The sequence below is a fragment of the Podarcis bocagei genome (assembly GCF_964188305.1).
Source record: "Podarcis bocagei genome assembly, chromosome: 2".
Classification (NCBI taxonomy): Eukaryota; Metazoa; Chordata; class Lepidosauria; order Squamata; family Lacertidae; genus Podarcis; species Podarcis bocagei.
Window position 1 is genome coordinate 47,114,111 of NC_138126.1, and position 22,958 is coordinate 47,137,068.

Consider the following 22,958-nt stretch of genomic DNA (forward strand, 5'->3'; position numbering starts at 1 on the left):
AATGCAACCCTAACCAGAACAGGCAATTGGTCTATCTTCCAAGCACAGGAACCACTTTTGAGGATTTCCAGACCAATGAAGTTTCCTTCTCATGGTGTGATGTCTGTTTATATAGCACTCTTTTTTCCTGTATGTCCACACCTGGGTCACCATGAGTGCAAGTGAGTATAGTGATGTAATCTGTGAAGTCATTTTGCTCTGTTTTAAAGTGTGTGTGTGAAGCCCATTCTGTTTTGCACGTTGCTTCCCTTTCATAATTTTGATGCTCTTTCATAAGCTTTTGGAAATATTTTCAAGAACTTTGACGTGTGTTTTGCAGCACGAATTCCAGCCATAGAATAGAATCATAGAATCATAGAGTTGGAATAGACCACAAGGGCCATCGAGTCCAACCCCCTGCCAAGCAGGAAACACCATCAGAGCACTCCTGACATATGGTTGTCAAGCCTCTGCTTAAAGACCTCCAAAGAAGGAGACTCCACCACACTCCTTGGCAGCAAATTCCACTGTCGAACAGCTCTTACTGTCATGTAGCCCATAACACATTTTGGTTTATAAAATTTTACTACACACATACGATATATGTGTATCTGAAAAGGGGATGGAAAGTGAAACTACTGCAGCAGGATTTATTATTATGAAAAGAAAAAGTTTTTCCAAAATATATATTTTGAAAATAGTACTGTCCCATGGTCGCAGAGTTCCAGTCAATGTATGCTTGCTATGATGAGGGCACCAAATGCTGTATTAATGTGATATTTCATAAGCAATTTCAAAACACGGGAACCTTGTTCACATCCCTAGGTGAGAGAGAAAGAAATATACATTTTCTGGGGCTTGTTGCAGCAACACAGCAGACTTGTAATGGACTCATATTGTCCCTGTTGAGAGACATTGTGCTTGAAGTGGGGGCAGGAGAGGCAGGGAAGCCTGGCTGCAGCTGGGCTGTGAGGGCTGCCTTCAGGTAGGCATGAGTGACTTGCCAATGTACATGTGTTACCAAAGGACAGCAGTTTTGCAGCCTGAAAAGGCAGCTCCTTGTTCCTTGGTCACTGAGCATGACCAGTCTTCAGGGTAACTCATGTTCTTGTCAACAGAACTACAGGGTTACTATTTAATGAACCAGATAGGCAGGTAGAACGTTAAACAGCAGTTACACATCAAAAGTGAGCAACTTGTCCTTTGTTTTCTGCAGGACGGGTGTGTGTGTGTGTGTGTGTGTGTGTGTGTGTGTGTGTGTGTGTAATTATTTACACTGCAGGGGCTTTGAATCAGGTAGGTTGGTAGACAGACAGACAGATAGTTATGCTTAGATTTCATTGTCAAGGCAATTGTTAGGATTCTTCCACAGCAAATAGCCACATGCTGAAACTCTGGCAATGTTTTTTTAGACTTGCTGAGTTTTATTTTAATGGGTTCCCCACCCCCCTCATTCTAAAGCTTTATATTGCAGTGTTGTATTTTTAATTTTTAATGCACTTACGAGGCTGTTACTCATTTTTTTTTAGTTACTGTGTGTGAAACACTTGAAATATTTGCCCTCTGTGTTGGCCCTGCTGTATTAAGAACTTACATTTCCCCCTTTTATGTTATTATTACATTTCTATCCCACCTTTCCTCCAAGGGACTCACGGTGGCCTACATGCCTCTCCTGCCCCCCCCCCCCATCATCACAACAACCCTGTGAGGTGGCTTAGGCTCAGGAAGGTTTTGGGGTGTTTCCTTACCCTTGCCATAACTGATACGCAATCCTTCTGCTTTTCTGGAGTTTTTACTCTGGTGTTTTTAATTGATGTACTGCTTGCTTGAAATCTATAATTTTCTTATCACTTATGGCTTGTTTGTTAGCTTCCTTGAACTGTACCATACAAGAAAATGTGAGATATAAGGTCGAGATCCATGACGGGATTCCCTTCCTCACCTGTAGTCACCTGTCTGCTCTGGACAGTTCCCCAACATAAGAAGAACTCTGCTGGATCAGGTTGATGGGTCATTCAGTCCAGCATCCTGTTCTCATAGAGGCCAACTTGATGGCCATGGGACCAGAATGCAACAGCCCCCTCCCCATTTGTGGTTCCCAGCAACCGCCGCCCGCCTTCAGATCAGGTCCGGGGACAGCGGGGAGAGGCGCTGCGCCTCCCAGCTGTCCCCGGAGCTTGCGGGGCAGGCAGCGGGGGAAGCGCTCTTCTCCCCGCCGCCCGCCTTCAGATCAGGTCCGGGGACAGCGGGGAGACGCGCTGCGCCTCCCAGCTGTCCCCAGAGCTTGCAGGGCAGGCAGCGGGGAGAAGCACTCTTCTCCCCGCCGCCCGCCTTCAGATCAGGTCTGGGGACAGCGGGAAGATGCGCTGCGCCTCCCCACTGTCTTTGGAGCTTGCGGGGCTGGCGGCGGGGTCTCCCCGCCGTCAGCCTCCAAACCACTTCGGGAGACAGCGGGATGGCGGCGTTCTGCCTCCCTCTGTCCCCCGACCTTGTGGGGCTGGCGCTGGGGCTCTCCTGAAGCCTGGAGAGCGAGAGGGGTCGGTGCGCACCGACCCCTCTCGCTCTCCAGGCTTCAGCGAAAGCCTGCATTCGCCCCATAGGATGCACACACATTTCCCCTTCATTTTTGGAGGGGAAAAAGTGCATCCTATAGGGCGAAAAATACGGTAATCATTACTGCCAGTAGCCATCAATAGCCTTATTTCCCATGAATTTGCCTGACCCTCTTTCAAAGCCAACCCAAGTTGGTGTCTATTGCTATACCTTATAGTTAGAATTTAGGGCAGAGGGACTGCAAGGGAAAGGGGAAGATTTTTTTTATTGTTACTTCATCTTCTTCATCATCAGCATTCCTTTCAGAGTTGTATGGTTGATGGAGATGCCCTATATAATGCAGTATGCTTTGCACACTTAAAAATGCACTCTATAAATTCCCCAACCCAGCAAAGGTTGGCTATGATGAAGGCTGCAGCTCTTTGCACACATGCCATGTTTTTCCATGTGTAAGATGAGCTTTTTTGACCCAGAAATGAGGTTTGAAATTTAGGGTTGTCTTATACACTGGTAGTGCTGAGGGGCGACAGGTGAATGGTTTTTTGGCGCAAGCCTGAGACTGTAAGCAGTGATTGGCCGCTTGATTGTTGGGGGGGGGGGGAAGATGCCAAAAATTGCTCACCCGCCGGAACGAAGCTCGAGATTGGAAGCGGCAATTGTAAGCGACGTGAGAAGTTGTGTGCTGCGTTCTGGCGGGTGAGTGATTTTCGACATCCCCCCAAATAATCTTCCCCCAAAGTTTAATACCCCCATTTTCTAAATTTTGAGGCCCCCAAAATAGGGGGTGTCCCATAGACGGAAGAGTACGAATTGTGGAAGTAAGCCCCCTTGAATACAGTGGGGCTTACTTTGGAGTAAATGTGCACAGGACTGGGCTCTGTGTGAACAGCTCAAGCCATTGGTGTCAACAAGCTCTGCAGCTGAAACCTACGTATTTGTAATTGGGAGTAAGCAAGTATCACAGAGTTCAGCTGAACTTATTCCCAAGAAAAGGTGCCTAGGAAAGGGCCTTGTGTCACAGATAACTTTTGCTAGACTGGGACCAAAGGCTGAAATCCTGTGTGTTCCTCTTGAGGTGCATGTTTCACTGAACTCAGTGTGGCATTCAGCTAGATTTCACCGTATTTTTCGCCCTATAGGACGCACTTTTCCCCCTCCAAAAATGAAGGGGAAATGCGTGTGCGTCCTATGGGGCGAATGCAGGCTTTCGCTGAAGCCTGGAGAGCGAGAGGGGTCGGTGCGCATGGACCCCTCTCGCTCTCCAGGCTTCAGGAAGTTATCTGCAAGCCTTGGGAGCCCGCGGGAGTTCCCATTGGGCTCCCTAGGCTTGCGGATAGCAGCTTGCATCTTGAAGCCTGGGCGCGCTGCACAGCGCGCCCCGGGCTTCGTGCAGATATCGGGCAGCCCCACAAGCTCGGGACAGCGGGGAGGCGGAGCGCCGCCATCCCACTGTTCCCCGACCTGGTTTGCGGAGTTGCCTGCATCCCGGAGAGAGATGCCTGCATCCCGAAGCCTTCGGGCAGATATCCGTAAGCCTGGGGAGACTGGCGTGACTTCCCACGGGCTCCCTAGGCTTGCAGATAGCAGCCTGTTCTGGGGGCTGGGGTTGGGGGAAGCTCGGGGGAAGCCTGGGGAGGAAATAATTTTTTTTCTTTATTTCCCCCCCCCAAAAAAAACTAGGTGCGCCCTATGGGCCGGTGTGCCCTATGGGGCGAAAAATACGGTACTTGGACTAAGTTGGGCCCATTAATTACAGTGGTCTGCTCTGAATAAAACATAATACTAACCAGTGGGATTTACTTACAATTAAACATGTCATTTATTTATTTCATGGCATTTATATCCTACCTTTCCTCTGCCATGCAACAATTTGCATCAAAGTGGTTCCTATGTGGTTACCCATCCAGGCACTGATCCGAGCTGGACCTAGTTAGCTTCAGCAAGGCGGTGGCTTTCATCTGCCAGGATGGGGCTACAAGGCTGCTTGTTTTCCTGTCACATCTTGCTGTTAAACAGTGAAGCATATCCTTCCCAGATACCCAGTTCCTATAGCAAACAGTACCCCCCCCCCCCCGGAAGATTCTGCACACATGGAATTGCAGAATATAAATACTCCAGCCACTTTGCCCCTCTCTCTCCTGCTGTTCTCGCCCTCTGCCCAGTGGCTCTGCTCCTCACGTTTATATGACAAGCACCCCGCACTATCTCTTCCTCCTTCCAGCGTGGCTCCCTTTGCATTGACATAGTTCTCTTCTGTAGTTCTCCTTGCTGACTGTTTATGTCATCACCGTTTCATAATGTAGAAAGAGCAAGAATCTCCGTGTTGCTTTTTGAGTGCCTCTGAGCCATCGGTATCCTGCCCTGTTCATCACGCAGGCGTTCAGAGTGAATGCACATTGGAAGTAGGACAGCACTGCGGTCGGTTTTTATTTAAGAACATTTTAACTTAATTTTTTATTTGCAAATTTAACAAAGAGGGGAAGGAAAAATAAAAGAATTATAAATAAGAAATAAGAAATGATAGAAAATAATAATAATAATAATAATAATAATAATAATAATAATAATAATAATAATAATAATACCAGTGACAGCAGCTCACATTAATGATACAACAACCATCAGTGCACCCGTCTTCTGTTAAACATATAAGTTAATGTAAGCCCTCCAAATGTCCAGATAGGTATCCCCACAAAACTGATGTCCATAAGAAATGTGTTCAAATGTAGCCAGGGTGGTGGTTTCCTCTGACCATTACTTGATAGACATAGTGAGGGTAGCCTGCGTTTTAGCAATCCAAGAGCAGGAACCTAAAATACAACAACTGGCAGTGGCAGCTGGCAACATTGTACAAGAGACCTGTATGGAAAGACAGCCAAAGAGTAGCAAAAGAAGTCCAAGTAGAATCAAAGGTGTGAGAATAGGTGGAGGAAGGAGATACAAGGGGATCAGAGGTGAAAAGACAAAGTATTGCAAACTTGATATTGATTCTGAGGTGTGCTGGAAGCCAGCCTAGGGACTTGGGGGAAAATAGCACTTGGGTTTGTCTAAGGTCTACTCAAAGAAGACCCACTATAATGAATGAACCTAAGTTAGTTGTGTGTGTGACCTTTCATGGATCTACTCAAAGTAGGGCTAACATTGGATATAACCCATGGTCACTTGAAGATTGACTTGTCCTGCCCTCCCTGTCTTGGTGTCCAGAGGCTGAAACTCCCATCATCCTTCACCACTGGCCATGCTGATTGGGCTGGTGGGAGTTGGGAGTCCAGAAACATCTTACTTGTCATAAGAACGTGAGATGAGCCTGCTGGATCAGGCCAAAGGCCCATCCAGTCCAGCATCCTGTTTTCACAGCGCCAGTGGTATTAAAGCATTACCTGCAATGCATACCTATTCCATTGCTGATGAACCCACAGCATCCTGAATACATTGTTCCATGGCAGGGGCATAGGAACCTTTGTTCACAGTTGTTTTCTCAGATGTGATGAGAGGGAAGGGATTTAGCTGTCCCACATGCCATCAGGGAATGTTGATTTTTCCAGCCCCCAGGCAAAGGACTTTAGGAAGCCTTCTTGGATGCCTCTACCTGGCAATCTTTACAATTAGGGGTGGTGACATATATTGCCAGAGGTTCAGAGTGACAAATGCCAGTCCAAGACTCTCAGATTCTGATAAGCGGTGTGTGTGTGTGTGTGTGTGTTTATAGCTACACAACAAAGCAATCAAGAGCAGACACGGAAGCAGGAGCAGCAGGAACAAAGGGAAAAGGCTGAGAAATGTCACGTGGGAAAGAAAGAACAAATGTACCCCAAAGAGAAGCAGAAGAAGCAGCTGAAGCCAAGGCCAAATTACCAGCAGTCAAACTGAAGGCACCAGAAGCCAGCACAGGGCCAAAGACGGAAACAGCAAAAGAGGCAAGGTCTGACGCAATAGCCAGAGCCGCAGAGAAGGTGGCAAGATCACAAATTGCATTGGTTTTGCAATCGGCAAAAGCAGAGGTAGAGCTTAGACCTTTATATATTATTGCTGTTGTAACTGTTGTGATTATTATGCCGCCAATGTACAAAGTGCTTTTCAGATTAACAGCAAGCAGGTTCTGCCCTTGAGAAGCTTATAATCTTAATTTCAGCAGTGGGAGTCACAAAGCAGTTACATGTACTGAGGCTGTTTTGGTTGAGGAGTGAGCAAAAGGCTCAAAGGAAAAGGTGGATTTTGAGGAGGCGTTCTCAGTGGGGGGGGGGTGGATTAATTATGGCGAGAGGACAGAAAGAAAGAGAAACCAAAGGACTCTTGAATGGCTGGAGAAGGACTGTAGCTTAGTGGCAGAACACCTGCCAAGCATGCAGAAGGTCCCAGGTTCAATCCCCAGCATATTCAGGTAGGGCTGGGAATGTCCCTGTTTGAAACCCTGGAGAACAGCTGCCACTCAGAGTAAGGTAAAGGTAAAGGACCCCTGGACCGTTAAGTCCAGTCAAAGGCAACTGTGGGGTGCGGCGCTCATCTCACTTCAGGCCAAGGGAGCTGGCATTTGTCCACAGACAGCTTTCTGGGTCATGTGGCTAGCATGATGTAGGCATTGCTGAGCTGGGTGGTATTAGTCTGGTAGCTCCTTACATCCCTATCTTGGCTTGGACCGTGATGTCAGTGCAATATGAGCACGTACTTCAAAGCCAAACTCATTCTCCAACATCACTGTTTTGCCTAACAAGAGTAGACCGGAGAATCCCTTAGATTCCCCCAGAGCAAAGTTCTGATATTTGCATTGACAATTCTGATAAATCTGTTGCTGACTTTTTAGCTGAGGCACAGAAGAAGAAATCCAAGCTTGAGACAAAAGGATACTCTTCTGAACAACTTGGAGGAAAACGGAATAAATGAGACTGAAATGCAATGAAGGCAGAATGTGATCAGTAGATCCATGCTATGTAGTGGGAACAAGTGAACCTTCTTTGAGTAATAGCAAATCACACCCATTAATGGTGTGTCTTCCTTGGGAAACATCAATAAACATTGATCAATAAAGATGCACAGAATTCTGAAGTTTATTGTCTAAGCGTTTGGAAGGCTGGTGCCATAGTACCGTTTTCAATGCAGGGAGAACAGCAGAAGGATAATGGGGCAGATGAAACAAGCTTTTGTGATGGCAGCATGTTCCTGGATTCAGCTGGTGCACCGCAACTTTGGACTTCTGTGTTCATGTGTTTACTGCAATACCAAAACCTTTTCGCAACTTCCCTCCGCATATAGAGGAAATGCAAAGAGAGGGGAATGAGACCATGCCCACTCCTTACCCCCCACCATGTTAGCAGCTGACCCAGCTTCTGAACTTTGCATGTAGAGCTGAAGGCCTGGAAAGGGCCACCTGGGTGCATACGGTTGTGTGTGCATAGGTGTCATCAGGATTTGCAATTGTTTGACACATCCATGGACACCCATCTTTTATGTACCCAGGTGCATCTTTTCAGACCTCCAACTCTAGGGTGCAAGGCCAGTGGGGCACAGCAGTCTTGGGGGCATAGCCCCATTTCCTTCTCTACATTTGGAGGGAGTCTATGAACAGCGATGACTTTAGTGTTCAAAAGGACCACCACAGATTCAGTTCTGCAGGTAAATTGTTTGGATCACTTCAAACATGATGCCTTGCAGTGTAGCCTGTCCACACATTCAGCTGCCAGTCATCAAGGGTACAGTAATTTTTTAGAGAAATCAAGTGACGTACCTGTAGGTGTGATGGTCTGAAAAAAGCTGTTGTGATTTGTTATCAAGTCTGCAGCACACATTTTCCTTTACAAAGATCGTCCTCTTGTAGGAAAACTGTGATGAGGATATCAAATGACACTCAGTGGGCAGAGACCTCAGGGTCTTGCCTGAAATCCCCAGTCAGTACTGTGTACATAGTCACACACAACCTGAGCTCATAGGGACACTTTTGAAGGAGTGTTTCACCTGCGTTAAAACCTGAAACTGGATAGATTCATCTTACATCTTGACATGCTGAAAAGGTCTTGTGAATGGAGTCCATGGCTGTATAATCAGGTCCTGGGGCACGTTGCAACAATAAAACACAACAATAAAAACAGTTTAAAACAACTTACAACAATAAAAATAAGGTTAGTGGTTATTCTTGGAGTAAGGAGACCCAGGTTCAGAGCCCATCTGAACCTTGAAGCTCATTGGCTGGCTTTGGGCTAGCCGCAATCTCTCAGCCTACCCCACTTCACAAGGTTGTTATGAGGATAAAATGAGTTGTGGGGGTGTACGATGTGTGCCTTGCAAACCTGTCTCTGTGTTCTGATAATCCTGACCTGCACTGGTCCTGTAAGCACTCGGAATAGCCCTGCTGGGCAGCTGCTTGAGGATACAATGGTGCCAGCGAAGTCATCTTTCTTCACTGACGTCACTGCTCCACTGTAGGCACGGCTGTGCACTCTAACCTGTGTTCGATCAGCTTCGGTATGAGACTTGTACAACTTGTGCTGTAGCCACCATCCAACCTATTGATCTAATTCAGGGGTGGCTAATCCATAGCCCACATCCCCCCTCTTAGGCACCCCCACCCCAATTTGTCATTTTTTAACTTATAAAAAATATAGTGGCTTTTTTTTTAATTAAAAAAAGACTTCTCCTATGGGTCACCTGCTGTGATGCCATTATGGTAAAATATATTTTAATTAAATCAAACATTTTTTAAAATTAAAAGAAAAGCTAGTCCCCCTCTGCGATGTTAAGAGGTGATTTAGTTGGCACTGGAAGACCTTACCACCATTAGTCCATTTTTAAAATTTAACAAATACATTTTACTGACTACTCTTGCAGGTCCATTGCTGTGAGGCCAAAAGGTTTTTGCAAATTGACGCCTTCTCAAAGTTTGTCCTTCTAAGAGACAGAGAGAAAGAGAGGACCTGACTTTAACAATGAATATTGAACGATTTTTTAAAATCAAAAAAAGTTAAAATAGTGAAGAATAAGGCTTTTCCAAGGCAGCCTCAAGAACTGTAGTTCTCACCCCACCCGCTTTTGCAAGTATGCCTCAGGGTGTTGATCACGGGCCAGTGCTGCCCTTGGCCCCAAGAAAGTTAACCTCATGCACTGATCTAATATATTGATATGAGTTTGCGGTGGTGATAGGCTGTATGCCTGGGCCCCTTCTAATTCCTGGGTCCACCATGAATTCAATTCCTGGAACAGCCAGGCTATTTTCCTGGTGAGGTAATGGCCCTCTAAGTATGGGCCATTATGGTAACAAAGGAAGAGACTGTGTGCCTGATGAAAAATGGGTGGGCCTCCCTCCTTCAACTCGCTGATAATTAGACAAAGGCAGAGTTGGTGTGAGAGAGGTAGAAGCAAGAAACAAGGCTGCAGGCTGGGCAGCTGGGAGAGTTAACCATGCCTGATTTCTGCTGGAATCCAAGACTGTGGCTCTGGGAGAACCAAGACCTTTGTGGGGTGTTAATGCTGTAAGTGCCTCCATCATAAGCTCAGGTTGTGTATATGTGTAAATAAACCATATATCATAAAGACACCACCGTTTCTGCTGTCCCTCATTGCATGGAAGCCGAACCCTGGTTGAGTGCCTGGAACCCTCTGGAATATGAGGTTGTGGTGGTGCAAAACAGCATTGATCAGAAGCGTAACTTCTTGGCTAAGGAAGTCCAAGCCAGAGAATGACCAGAGAATATACATCCTTTTTTGTTTCAGTTTGCAGCTGCACAGAAATGGCCTCAAAGAACATTAATTACAGATTTCCTTAGGCAATGACCTAAGGCAAGTTGCCTCTTTAGAGCATTCCTCACTCTCCCTCCTCTTCCCTTGAGCTTCAGATAATGAAATAAAGTTCCAACCTCAATAGCATCTCCAGTAGAGGTCTCTTTCATGGATTCCCACCAAATTTAGCCCTTCAGGCCAGGCTTCCCTTGTTAAAGAAAGCCAGATGGGAAACATCAACGGAAAATCTCATTTTTTAGTAAAGTGATAATGTACTGCACTTCCCTTTCATTCGGTGCTGGATTAACACCCTTGCCTAGTGAGAGGTAATGCCTGGTGCCTTAATGACTCTGAGAGATTATTAATATGTTATGGTGTGTTGTACAAATACCCAGTAGGCATCCCTTAATGTGTGAACACTGAGAATGTGTTATGCAAATGGCAAAGGTAGGACTGTCCCAAGATTTCTGTTTGGGGCAGATATGAAACAGCTGCCCTGTTCTACCCAAGGCATGCCTCTATATTTCATTGCTGAGATCAGTTCCAACAATGTACTTGGTAAAGCAATTCAGGACTTCTTATTTTGAGTAGAAAAGGAGTACAGGGCTTGCTTATAAGATGAGCTTTCCTAAACAGGATAATTTCATAATTTACTTCATTTGTTGGCTACTTTACAGCAGCCTTCTTCGACTTGGCACCCTCTTGATGCTTTGGAATATAGTTCCCATCAACCCTAGCCAGGCTGCTGTAAATTGTAGTCCAAAATATCTGGAGGGTACCAGGTTGCCAAAGGTTGGTTTACAGGATTAAGACGTTAGTCAAAGACTTGCCATGAGTAAATTTTGTGTAAGAGCCGCTCTTTGACTTTTCTGCTTCTTTTGGGGGTAAATGAGACCAGTGCATATGGCAGCCAATTCATCATTTGTAGGGGGTGCAGAGGAGCATAGGGTTCAATAATGGAAGCTATGAGGAAATGAGCCAAAAAAAGTATAGCTGATGCCTGGGCATTCTCTGCTATCCATATTGACAGTCTTCACAGTGTGAGTCCACCTCCAGCAACTAAAGCCTCTCCTACCTATAAACAAGCCTACAGACCCAGTGGTGGCTGACACCCATTGAGACTGGTAGGGCGAAAGTCAGGGAGCCCAACATTAGGTGGCGCTAGAGCCCATGACAGGCAGAGCAAACCAATTCTGGTTTTATCCCAATCCTTCCTGCTGAGTTCTGCAAGGGCAACACTGAGATTTAAGAAAGATACAACTGGCAGGCAGCGCGACCCACCAGATTAGTTGTAGGTCAGAGCTGGCTGAGGGCAGGCAGGATGGTGGGGCAGACCCCAAAGCATTCTTACTAGCTTTATTACTGACTTAGGAAAATCTGTGTCTTTGCATACTGATGGAGCCCCTGGCTCTGTTCTTTCAGTGAAGCCCAGGTGAAGGAGAACCTTGCACTCATCTTTATAGAACCATTTTCCCAGCTGCAACTGAAGTCATTCTTCCCCTGATATCCCACCCCCTGATGTGGCCAGAGTGGGCTCTGTCTATGTTAACTGGCAGGCACGGTTGGGGGGCAAGGGAGGAAGGCGGAACAGCAGCATTTGATTAAAACTCAGCCCCTCTGGCCTTAGATCTAAGCAGACACAGCCAGTCCAACCCCCTCTTTTTTTAACAAATGATTTTATTTTATTACAGAAAGGGCCAGTATTTAAAAAAAGAAAAAGAAAAAAGCAAGCTCTTGATTATGTTTTCTGTTCACCAAGACTTTTCCTGTATTTGACCTTTGGATAACCTCCAAGCCTTACAAACATTTGAAAGGAGTAAAGGAGCTCATTTTATTACGGGGCCTCAGCATACATTCTTTCCAGCCTATCTTTAACATCAGTTGACAAGAATTATATAATTGCAGTCTGTGATCCCTTTAAGGCTAAAACATATTCGTTTTCCCTCGCAGAACACTTCAGGTTTCAGACTTAGATGTATACATTTTCTCTCCAGCTAGGTCAGTATGTAAAAAGACGGTGTCCCTTGAAACCGAGCCATTCCCATTCTACAGAGATGCCCCGATTTAATCGCCCACCCCCTTTGAAGTCAGAAAGCAGAAGGGACAGCAGCACCCACCCATCTCGCTTGTGTGTCTTCGTTTCCTGCGACTGTTATGAGCCACTTCACGCATGGCGTGCTCCTGCCATGAGCACCGCAGGAGGGCCTGGTTTTACCACCAAGCTTGTGCCCTTGTTTTTGCGAATCAGTACTCTATTTGGAGGGACGCGGGTGGCGCTGTGGATTAAACCACAGAGCCTAGGACTTGCCGATCAGAAGGTCGGCGGTTCGAATCCCTGTGACGGGGTGAGCTCCTGTTGCTTGGTCCCAGCTCCTGCCAACCTAGCAGTTCGAAAGCACATCAAGGTGCAAGTAGATAAATAGGTACCGCTCTGGCGGGAAGGTAAACAGCGTTTCTGTGTGCTGCTCTGGTTCTCCAGAAGCGGCTTCGTCATGCTGGCCACATGACCTGGAAGCTGTATTGGCTCCCTTGGCCAATAAAGCGAAATGAGTACCACAACCCCAGAGTCGGTCACAACTGGACCTAATGGTCAGGGGTCCCTTTACCTTTACTACTCTATTTGGATGGTGTCCATGTATCCCACCATGTTTTCTGCAGTGGTGGTGGCTTGGGCTGGTCATGTGTTGTCTTGGGTTGGTTGTGTCTCATCTAGGAATGCTGGTTCACAGGGGGGAAAAACCCACCTCCATATTAATCTATTCATGCATCTGCTTGTGGCCCCATAATGTGATTCTTAGGCCGCTAACACGTTACCAGCTTAAAACACAGCGAGGTTGTTCCATGCCCCTCCTCGAACACGGCATGTCAAATTGCATTTGCGCATCCAAATCCTCCACTGTTTGCCCACTTCATCGAGTAGAAAAGGGGCAATAAAGTATCCATGGGCTTACATTTCCAAATTGGATTGAAGCTGGTTTAGGGGGATACACATCCAAACATCGTATTTCTCAAGAAACTACCAGACAGATGTGGATTGTGGTTCATGGTATGTGCGCTCTGCTTCTGAAACAAGTGGTGGGAGGACACTGGATGCAGAGTAAATGGGAAACTCCGCCAGGCTGACAGAGAAAGCACACGTTTTCTCTTCCCCTGCCAATCTCATGTGGTTCCTTTTTTAATATTTCCATTTTTATTGCATATATCAATGATGCCACAGCAACCCAATAATTTCCACAGTTAGAGCTCTCCGGGCCTAGTATAACTAGTTCTTAACTATAAAAGGAGTCAGAATAGCAAAAATCACATGTTTCATGGAGCAAACATATCACCTCTTCAGGAGACAGTTCTTGGCCTCCTGCAGTAATTGCTTTTAACCATTGCATTTTGGTCCATTCCACACCTAGGCTTGCCATTGAATCCAGCAGGGCATGAAAACCTATCTCGAAGATACTCAGGTAAGGCCTATTTGCTACAGCATCCAGGTGGAAGCCAAATGAAGTTATTCTGCTATGATGGCCGTTATCTCATGTGATATACACTGTTCACCATGCAGTTAGGCTGTCCTTGCTTACACCAACACAATCCCCTTCATTTATTCCTGGCATGGAGAAAACTGCTACAGGTGCATGGCAAATGACTCAAGAATAACAGCTTACTACATTATTTAAATAATATTTCATATAGCAACTCCCAAATTTGGGCTTGGGCAATTCTGTTTTTCAGAATTGGGGAGCAATCGCACCCTTGTAGTTAAGAGGGCATAAGATGTGTGTCAGATCAGTGGAAAGGACCAATCAGTCCAGCATCTTGTTCTCCCAGCAGCCAACCAGATGCCTATGATTCCTACCCAGCAACTGGTACCCAGAGGCATACTGCTTTCAACAGTGGCACTGATGGCTTTATATAAAAAGGTAAAGGGGACCCTTGACCATTAGGTCCAGTCGCGAACGACTCTGGGGTTGTGGCGCTCATCTCTCTTTATTGGCCGAGAGAGCCGGCGTACAGCTTCCGGGTCATGTGGCCAGCATGACTAAGCTGCTTCTGGCAAACCAGAGCAGCGCACGGAAACACCATTTACGTCCCGCCGGAGCGGTGCCTATTTATCTACTTGCACTTTGATGTGCTTTCAAACTGCTAGGTTGGCAGGTGCAGGGACCGAGCAACGCGAGCTCACCCCGTCGTGGGGATTCGAACCACCGACATTCTGATCGGCAAGTCCTAGGCTCTATGGTTTAACCCACAGCACCACCCGCGTCCCTTGCCACCCGCGTCCCTTGATGGCTTTATATACCCTCTATGAATTTGTCTAATCTTTTAATGCCATCCGAGTCAGCACCCATCGCTACATCTTGTACGAGTTCAACCATAGTTTAACTGTCCTACAACCTGGTGCAGAAAGGGGAAAGGTTGGGGGAAGAGGTTTGAAAGTGATAGGAAACAGCTACCATGAACAGCAGTGAGGATGCATAGACACCTTTCTTTTATCCCGCTGCCACATTTGGTCAAGCAGCTTTTACAGGCTTTTAGTGTGCGACACAAAAGTACAAAGCTGGCTTACCAAATGTGGGCTGATTGTACATGCTGTTGGCAACAATGCCTCTTTCATAGCACCTTCAACTTTTCAGTCCATAGCAAGCAAGATCTAAAGGTGTATGCTGTATATACACGATGCTAGGGATTGGTTGGCCGGGGGGGGGGGGGAGAGAGAGAGAGAGAGAGGGAGACATACCAATAAGCGATTACGGTATGGCTAAAGGGAAGTTTGCTCAGCTCATTGCTTTCCTCAACAGGGTTATTTATTTATTTATTTTGCAGACAGGACACAGCTGTAATACCCTCTGCTGCTCTAAAAAAGGAAAATCTCAGGTTTGCTAAGCTCTTCCCCGCTTCCAGTGGTGTCTCTGTATCAGCCGCACACATTCTTGTTTCTGTTTCAAACCAGAGACAAGTTTACAAGGCAAGTTTCTCCTCCGCGATCGCAAGAGGCTTTCTTCCCTCTTTCTCTCTCTGCGAGACAGAGGATTAGGTCATCAGTAATACCATTTGCTTCTCTCTCTCACTTGCTCTCTTTTGGTTAATCTCCTCTCCAAGATGTCCGTGTTACAAGAGAAATAAAAGGTTTTAAGTGAGCACATGATCTCCCTCCCACCCTCCCTCACCTCAGCACTCCAGCAGAGAGGGTGGTTTTAGAAAGAAATCGCCACATGGCAATGCTTTAAAAACAGAATTTCAGGCGCTTGCGAGACAAAAGGTGGGGGAGGCAGCCGCAGTGGCTTGCTTTGGAGAAAGCTGCCATTGCCAGACCATTGGCCCATCTAGAACAGGACAGCCTCCTAGGCAGTGAGTGGCAGCTGCTCTCCAGGGTTTCAGACAGGACCCAGCATTGAACTTGTGGCCTCATAAATGAAAAGCAGATCCACTACCACTAGGCCACGACCCCTGCTCACAGCCTGGGTGTGGGGCAAGGTGCAGGAGTGATTGGCTCCTGCCTGCCACCCACCATTAATGAAGGATAATGTGTGATGCATGGATAGGCATAGGCCCCCATCATACGATCCCCACACCCCTTTCGAGTGGTGGTAGGTCACTGCTCTTGAGCCTATGTCTTTGGGCTGTGCCCCACATAAAGGGGGTGAGAAGGCTTTCCCCATTCCCTTCCCTTTCTCATTTCTCTTTGCCCTGCACTCTGTTTCTTCTGAATCTTGGTTTGATGCGGATAATTTCTCACATTAATTCTAGAGCTGCAACATGTGCCGTTTGACACTGTGTTCAAGTCCATCAGTTCACTGGCACACAGCCACATGCTTCACTACATTGCCATTGCAACACATGTGCATTGATAAAACGCAGCAAAAATAGCTGGGCAAATAAAGAAGCGGGTTTGAATAAATAATAAACAACTGCAAAGGCAATCTGGATGCGATTATACGTCGGAATCTTGGATTTTTCTCTAAAGTTGTGAGTGGCAAGAGCGGCTGTCCATTTTCACCTTGAAGTTGCTTGACTACGTATGTTGTTGTCATTGCAAAAGTTATGTTGCAGTTATACTGTCGGAAGATTGGGACAAAGGCATGAGAACTGAGGCTGCAGCTCCGACCGCATTTATCTGAATGCAACAGGACTCACTTGGCTAGGGTTGCAAGGAGACTCATACATCCCAGGGCTTTCAAGTTGCTGGTTCTCAGAGAGGGGAGGCACCACTGTTGCAGTCAGGGTTTTCGTTTTCTCAGCCATAACTCATTTCTGGCACCTCTCAGGTGAGTGCCATTGCCATTATAAGAGAAAGAGGGAGGTGTTCATGGTGAGCATCTTTTTTCCAGAAAAACAGGAACCAGGAAATCCGTGAACCAGGAAGTAGCATTTGCATTTGCTTTTACCATGAACTCAGTTGGCAGCCTTGGCTTCAGTTCGTCTCTGTAGTACGGCCACAATGCTGACTTCCTTGCAGGAGTGTTGTAAGGGTTCCTTAGATATTGTATGTCAGGTGCTTTGAACACTCTAAAATTACTATGTACGTGAAGAGTACTTACTGCGACTTAATTTTGAGAAGGCGTGGCTAAGATGGTACTGCAAGGCTGCAATACTATAGCTACTTACCTAGAGTTGAGCAGCATTAACACATGAATATCAGGGTGCCAACTTGAATAAAATATTGGGAGGGCCAGGTAAGCCCCGCCCTATCAACTGCATCATTTCAAATGCTCATGATTTGAATGGCAATGCCCATCAACTTTGGGGGGCCCTGGCCCCCTCAAATATTAGGGGGTGGGTGTCCAGAGTGAGCTCAGCTCCTATGCATGCACTGTAAATATTAAACATTGCTACCACGACTAGTATTACAACTTCAGAACTCATATACACAGAAGAATCCTGTTTATGTTGTAAGTCACTCCCACTGTATTCAGGGAGGCTTGTTCCTGGGTTAAGAGACTGGAGGCTCAATCCATCCCTGAAATACCTTAAGGGTTTTATTTTTTATGTGGGGGGAGTAATTATGCAGCACTTCTATCGGGTACAATCAATCACTGTTTTATTTAAAAGGTGTTTAACAACTGAATGTGAACTAGGAGTGCTGCAGAACGCGAATACAACAGAGTTAGTGCCCAGTGGGCTTACCGACGAAGAGAGATATGTATAAAATGTAAATACCTGGCCCAAGGTCATGCACAAAGGCAGTAGTAATAAGGGTGACAAGTAGATTTTTGGTCTCCCGACGCTCAACTCTTAACTAGATACAGGGGCTGCTGCAACTGTATCTATGTATCTCCCTCCATATACACAAAAGAGCCTTTGTAGGGTATGCTGTGCACACATTATTGATGGTTATATCATATCAGTGGAAAGATAATTGTTGCTGTTCTGTCTGTCTGTGTGTACTGTACAGCTTCAATTATCTATCCATAATAGGGAGAGAGGGCAGCACTGGAGAATTTTAGGTAATCAACCTCTCCGAAAACGGAGGGGAGTTTTCAAGGCAATTACGAGGCATTGTGGGAGGTGGCCCAGTTTTTGAAAGGCAGAGAGTTTTCGCTAACCGGTCAACTGAGCTTCCTATCAAAATGTTCAGTACTTGATTTGGCTTCTTAATGTTTATAAATTAAAAATACAGATAAATAATCTCTAAACACACACACACACACACACACACACACACAGAGAGAGAGAGAGAGAGAGAGAGAGAGAGAGAGGTTGTTCTGCATTATAGAAGCAATAACATCAGATTGGGCCTCTCCGCCTTGTCCCCCTGCATTCAGAGGCATACTTCCTCCTCTGATCATGACAAGAAGCTGCCGATAGCCAGCTCCTCCATGAATGTGTCCAATCTGCTTTTTTCTCCTGCCTTCAGCCATTTAGCTTTTAACGAGAATAAATCAACAAACATCCATTCAAAGCTAGATGACACTGATGTCAGAAACTTTATTTCTGCTTCCCTTTTTCTATTTTTCTAGAAAAAGAGGTGTCAGAACCCACCATGAACACCTGCCTCGTTCCCACGTGAGAAGTGCCGGAACTGAGTTCTGGTGAGTTCTGGCTGAATAAAAGCCCTGACTAAGAAACTGACATTTCTATGCACATTGCACAGAATTGTCTGTTCGTGGTGGTCCTGAATGGCTTTTCACCAACTTCTTGGGAAATAAAGGTCAAAGCAGGAATGCTTGAATTGCTAGTTCTTGCTTGACACATGCAACTTCCTTGACACATGCAACCTGACTAGCCTGTCAGGTTTTAACTTGCTGTATCATCTGCCAATGAGTGGCTGAGCAACTGTCTTCTAAATGGGTCTATGTAGGCAGAAGTATCAGGACTGCTGCCTATCATTGGCTTAGCTGCAGTGATGTCACAGAGAGGCGTGGCAGCCTTGCTGTAGGCAACTGAGGTTTAAGGGGGACTTAGGAGGCCATTCCTAAAGCCAATCTGTAACTTAATTTATATTTGAATTTTCTCATCATAAGCCCAACCAAAGCTAACAATGCTAAAGTCCCATTGATTCCAGAGGAAAAGCATGAATCACACATTTGATTCTCTTGCAGAAACAGCTGAGACTAATAGGGATTGGCAGGATTGTGCCACAGCTGAAAGCAACTGACTACAAATTTTTAAAAAGAAAAACCAACGAGGAAAGGGAAGGTAAGAGAGGGGAGGGGAGAGAATAAGTAACTTAAAAATAAATAAATTAAAGGACATTAGGGATTTCAAACGATGCCTTATTGTTGTGGGCCGAGTAGCTGAGCAGCCTGTGACTAGGAGGCCATTGGTCACAGACAGCTGACTTTTCCTTTATAGGGTGTGAAGGATTTTTGGCTTTAACATGTGATCTGAGTGTCTTTAGGTGTTAATGAGCACCATGTCCTGAACCATACAAGCAAACAAACATAAGATCTTCGTGGCTGGCCAAAACAGTTTTAATTTACAGGGATAAATCTCATTAAGCCAGATCCATTACATTCTACCTTTTTTCTATTTATTTGTCGTGAATTCAAGCAGCTATCTCAAATAGCATGACCAAACTGAAAACACATTTCACGTTGCCACTCGGGGTCCCCATCCACGTCTCAGGCTCTCGCGGCCAGCACATTACAACCCCGAGCAGAATTGCTAGAATGTGTGAAAGAGATGCAGATGTCCATGGCTGTGATTCTGGTGTGTGCTTGTGACAAGCCATCAAGGTTTATAACAGGGTCATAAAGGCAAAAGAGTTGAGAACTGTGTCTCCTTAACTTTATCTATTTTCCAAAATTAATGAGGATCAGAGAGATTAAACTGCAGTTAAGGGGTTTGTTTTTAATTCAGGGTGTCCCCCCTTCCCTCCATGAACTTTCTTTACATCACCAATATGGCAAACTTTTGTTTTTGTGGGACAAAAACAACATCAACAAGCACCCCTCAATGTTCTTCCAACTCATAGGAACAATAGCTAAAAGGAATTGTGAACAGGAAAGATGTTCTGGAAGATGGAGCCATATTCCCCGAGCCACCATCTTCCTCTTGAAAAATCACAAAACTCTTGGGCTTCGCCAACTTTTTGCTTTGCTCCACCTCTCCCTCTATGTACTAATTGCCCACTGCCCTTTGGAGCCCATATATAAACTTCTTCCTGCTAGCAGACTTGTCTATACCACAAAGTACCTCCTGCATGGAGCTTGGCTGCAGGATGTCCCCTTATGACTACTTTGCTAGTCCCCTCCCTCCATGTTTGGCCACACCTCTGGTTCTGCAGAGAAATGTTGGATCCATCAGAAGCAGGAAATGTTTTGAATTCTGTTAGCGTTTCCCCTCAGCCCAAATAGCAGTTTTAGGCAGGGCTTTTTTTTCCAGCCAGAACTCAGTTCCGACACCTCTCAGGTGGGCACCGTTGTCATTATAAGAGAACAAGGGAGGCTTTCATGGTGAGTTCTGGCACCTCTTTTTCTAGAAAAATAGCACTGGATTAAGGGCTTCTACCATTAACCTGCCTCAGTCACAGTCAGAGTAATATCACAAACCTTCCAGGAAGGGATTGAGTGATGGTGCCTCAAACTAGGGCGATGGGGACCATGCAACTTACTCCCCATAAATAAATAGCAAGCCTGGCTCAAACAAGTGAAAGCTACCAGCCACACGCTCTGCAGTCATGTGGATGGACTCTGAAGACAAACGGGGGCGTTTACCTTGCACAAGAAACACAGAGAACCCATGCTGCATTCAGGTTTTTAAAACTTTTTTTATTTTTTATTTGCAACAAGGCCTTTCCAGCAAGCTGCCTGCAGCGATTCTGCACTGGTATTCCTGAGCTGTAACTCTTCCCATCTCTCCTTTTCCTTCCTGCTGCTCTCCTTCGGTTTCATTGAGCCCTGTATCTTTCGCCTGGCTTTTGAGCTTCTTTTGCATGAATTTCCTTCCCCGCTTCTCAGTTTCCTGGATAGGCTCTATCACTTATCTGGATCATTTCATAGCACATAAATAAAGTGGTGAGATAAAAGCACAAAGGGTTCTTGATAAAGTCCAAGTTTTGTTTAACAGTTAAGATAGTGAAAGTTTACAAGAGTTGTTCTGGGAGAGATCTGTGTTGTGAATAGAGCTATTATTGCCATTATCACATTGTTTAGACTGCTGGGCAAAAAACACAGGCATTTTCATACTTGTTTAACAGCTTTATCAGGCTGTATATTTTCATTGTCCTTTGGACTCAGTTGTCATGGGGATGAAAATGACACAATAAAAAGAATCACTGATTCCTTCATGACAACTGATAGGTCCAAGAAGTCTTTAATTAGCAGGCAGAAGAGATTAAGGATGTCAGACCCCCTCATTCTCCGTAAACTTCTCTCCAGGAGTCTGATTTTCTCCCCACAGGCCAATAGAGGGCAGTGCTATCCTGTTTCTTTTGATGCTAGATTGTTTTGTGTGTGTGTGTGTGTGTGTGTGTGTGTGTGTGAGAGAGAGAGAGAGAGAGAGAGAGAGAGAGAATCCAAAAATAAACCTCCACTTTTGCTACACTGGCCTATAAACTGGACATATGAGGGAATAATAATATATTTTTGCACAGAAGTAATATCTTTGTATTTATAATGTATTTATAGTTGCAATTCATACCCGATTTTCAGGATGAAATCACCACAATTCCAATTTGTTATGTCACTGAGAAAAATGAAGGCAACTTATCCCCCCCCCCCCCATGGAACATGCTACTCAACTTCTACCCAAATCACAGAGCAAATGTTGTAACAGAATGATTCTTCCAGAAGGGGTTTGATTAATGAATAGAACACGTAAACATAGATGTGTTCACTTAAGTCATAGAAATGGCTGTATGGGTGTGTGTGTAATTGATGGTGTTCCCCATTGTTAAGGTAAGATATACCATCTGTTGAAGATGTTCCGATTCATTTCATATAAATGAACACGTTTAAAAATAAAAGCTCTTGTATAATTATGATTAAAATGTTGTTACACTTAGCAAACAAGTTAGTAGATGAGTTCTTGTTCCTAAGTTGTTGTTTTTTTGGTTTTTTAAAAAATCCATAAACAGATATGAGAAGAGTCAAAAACTGTCAATACCAATGAGCATTTATTTGGCTAATTCCATCATTTTGCGCGCACGCATACACCTCTCACTCATTCACTCTCACACACCAATTTACTTCCTGTTATTTTTTTTAAGTAAACATCAAGGGTGGCCAGAATGAATTACTTTTAATGCTCAGTGTATAAATACACAGGAGCCTCTTCCTGTTCTTGAGTCACAATCCAAAGCAAAGGTTGGCATCTTCCTCCTTTGGATTGTTTGATTATTCTTACTTTTCATGCTTTTAAACCATTCCTTCCAGAGCCAGGGCAATTTACCAGCTACCACTTTTTCAGACCATGTCGCCATTTAAAGTCTTGGGATTCTAGGAGCTATATAGCATTTTCATGGTTTGCGATTCAAGAAAAATGTTTTATGTCCTAGGCTGTTTCGTTAGACCAGCATCCTAAAGAGAAACTGAAGCAGTGGAATTATACTGTTTGTTTGAGTGCCGTCATGTTCATACTATTATCATGCAACAGAAACAACAATTTCAGATCTTCAAAGGTCTTGCAGGTTTTTAATCTTCTCACAGGTCATAGCTGAAGCAATCAACAAACTGGTGATAATTGTTTTGCCTACACTTGAGCTGGCTTCACATCTTTTAATATGCATATCCAGGAGAACAACTATTTACTGAATAGTAAACATGACTTGTGCTAATTCAATATGCAGCGATTGCAGGCCATCCTTTTTTAAAAGTCTTAAATATCTTCCAACCTAAGGCACCTAAAATTGTAATTCACTACCTGTGCATCACTCTTCACAAGCCTTTGCTTTGTGACGTTTGTTAGCTTTGACTTACGTGGCCAACTTTCAGCAGATACAGGTATGAGGAGTCTCAACAGTACTCATTTTTACTTCACTGTGGTTTGCATTAAATCAGAATGAATTGTTCAGAATGCATTAATTTTTGAAATTTAAAAACAGGTATCTTAAAGTTTGGGGCAAACACCAGATGCTGACAACATTATGCATATGATAAGGCCTGTCAGACTTGGGATTGCTCACATGAGTAAAGGAGCAGGCTCTGAGAAGAAATATTCATCCTACAGAGTTTACAATCTCATTTCTCTCTAATAAGACTATTTGGCCAATTCCTAACAGGTAGTGGTTGGGCCAAAGCTTGCAGCCTGTAGCAAGATTCCCATAAAACCAAATTCTCCTCTGATTT

The 22,958-nt window shown here is 45.0% G+C and overlaps 2 long non-coding RNA genes across 2 annotated transcripts in view; both read left to right on the forward strand.

Annotated features, from left to right (window-relative positions):
* The window catches only part of LOC308581681, a 28,541-nt gene extending 20,984 nt beyond the window's left edge, over positions 1–7,557 (forward strand). Inside the window, exons 4-5 of the long non-coding RNA XR_014005141.1 lie at positions 6,242–6,533; positions 7,334–7,557. This is a non-coding gene — a long non-coding RNA (uncharacterized lncRNA). The remainder of the gene's footprint in view (positions 1–6,241; positions 6,534–7,333) is intronic.
* Positions 7,558–18,186: 10,629 nt separating this feature from the next.
* Positions 18,187–22,958, forward strand: part of LOC308581717 — a 54,793-nt gene continuing 50,021 nt past the window's right edge. The window contains exons 1-2 of the long non-coding RNA XR_014005209.1: positions 18,187–18,260; positions 18,771–18,867. This is a non-coding gene — a long non-coding RNA (uncharacterized lncRNA). The remainder of the gene's footprint in view (positions 18,261–18,770; positions 18,868–22,958) is intronic.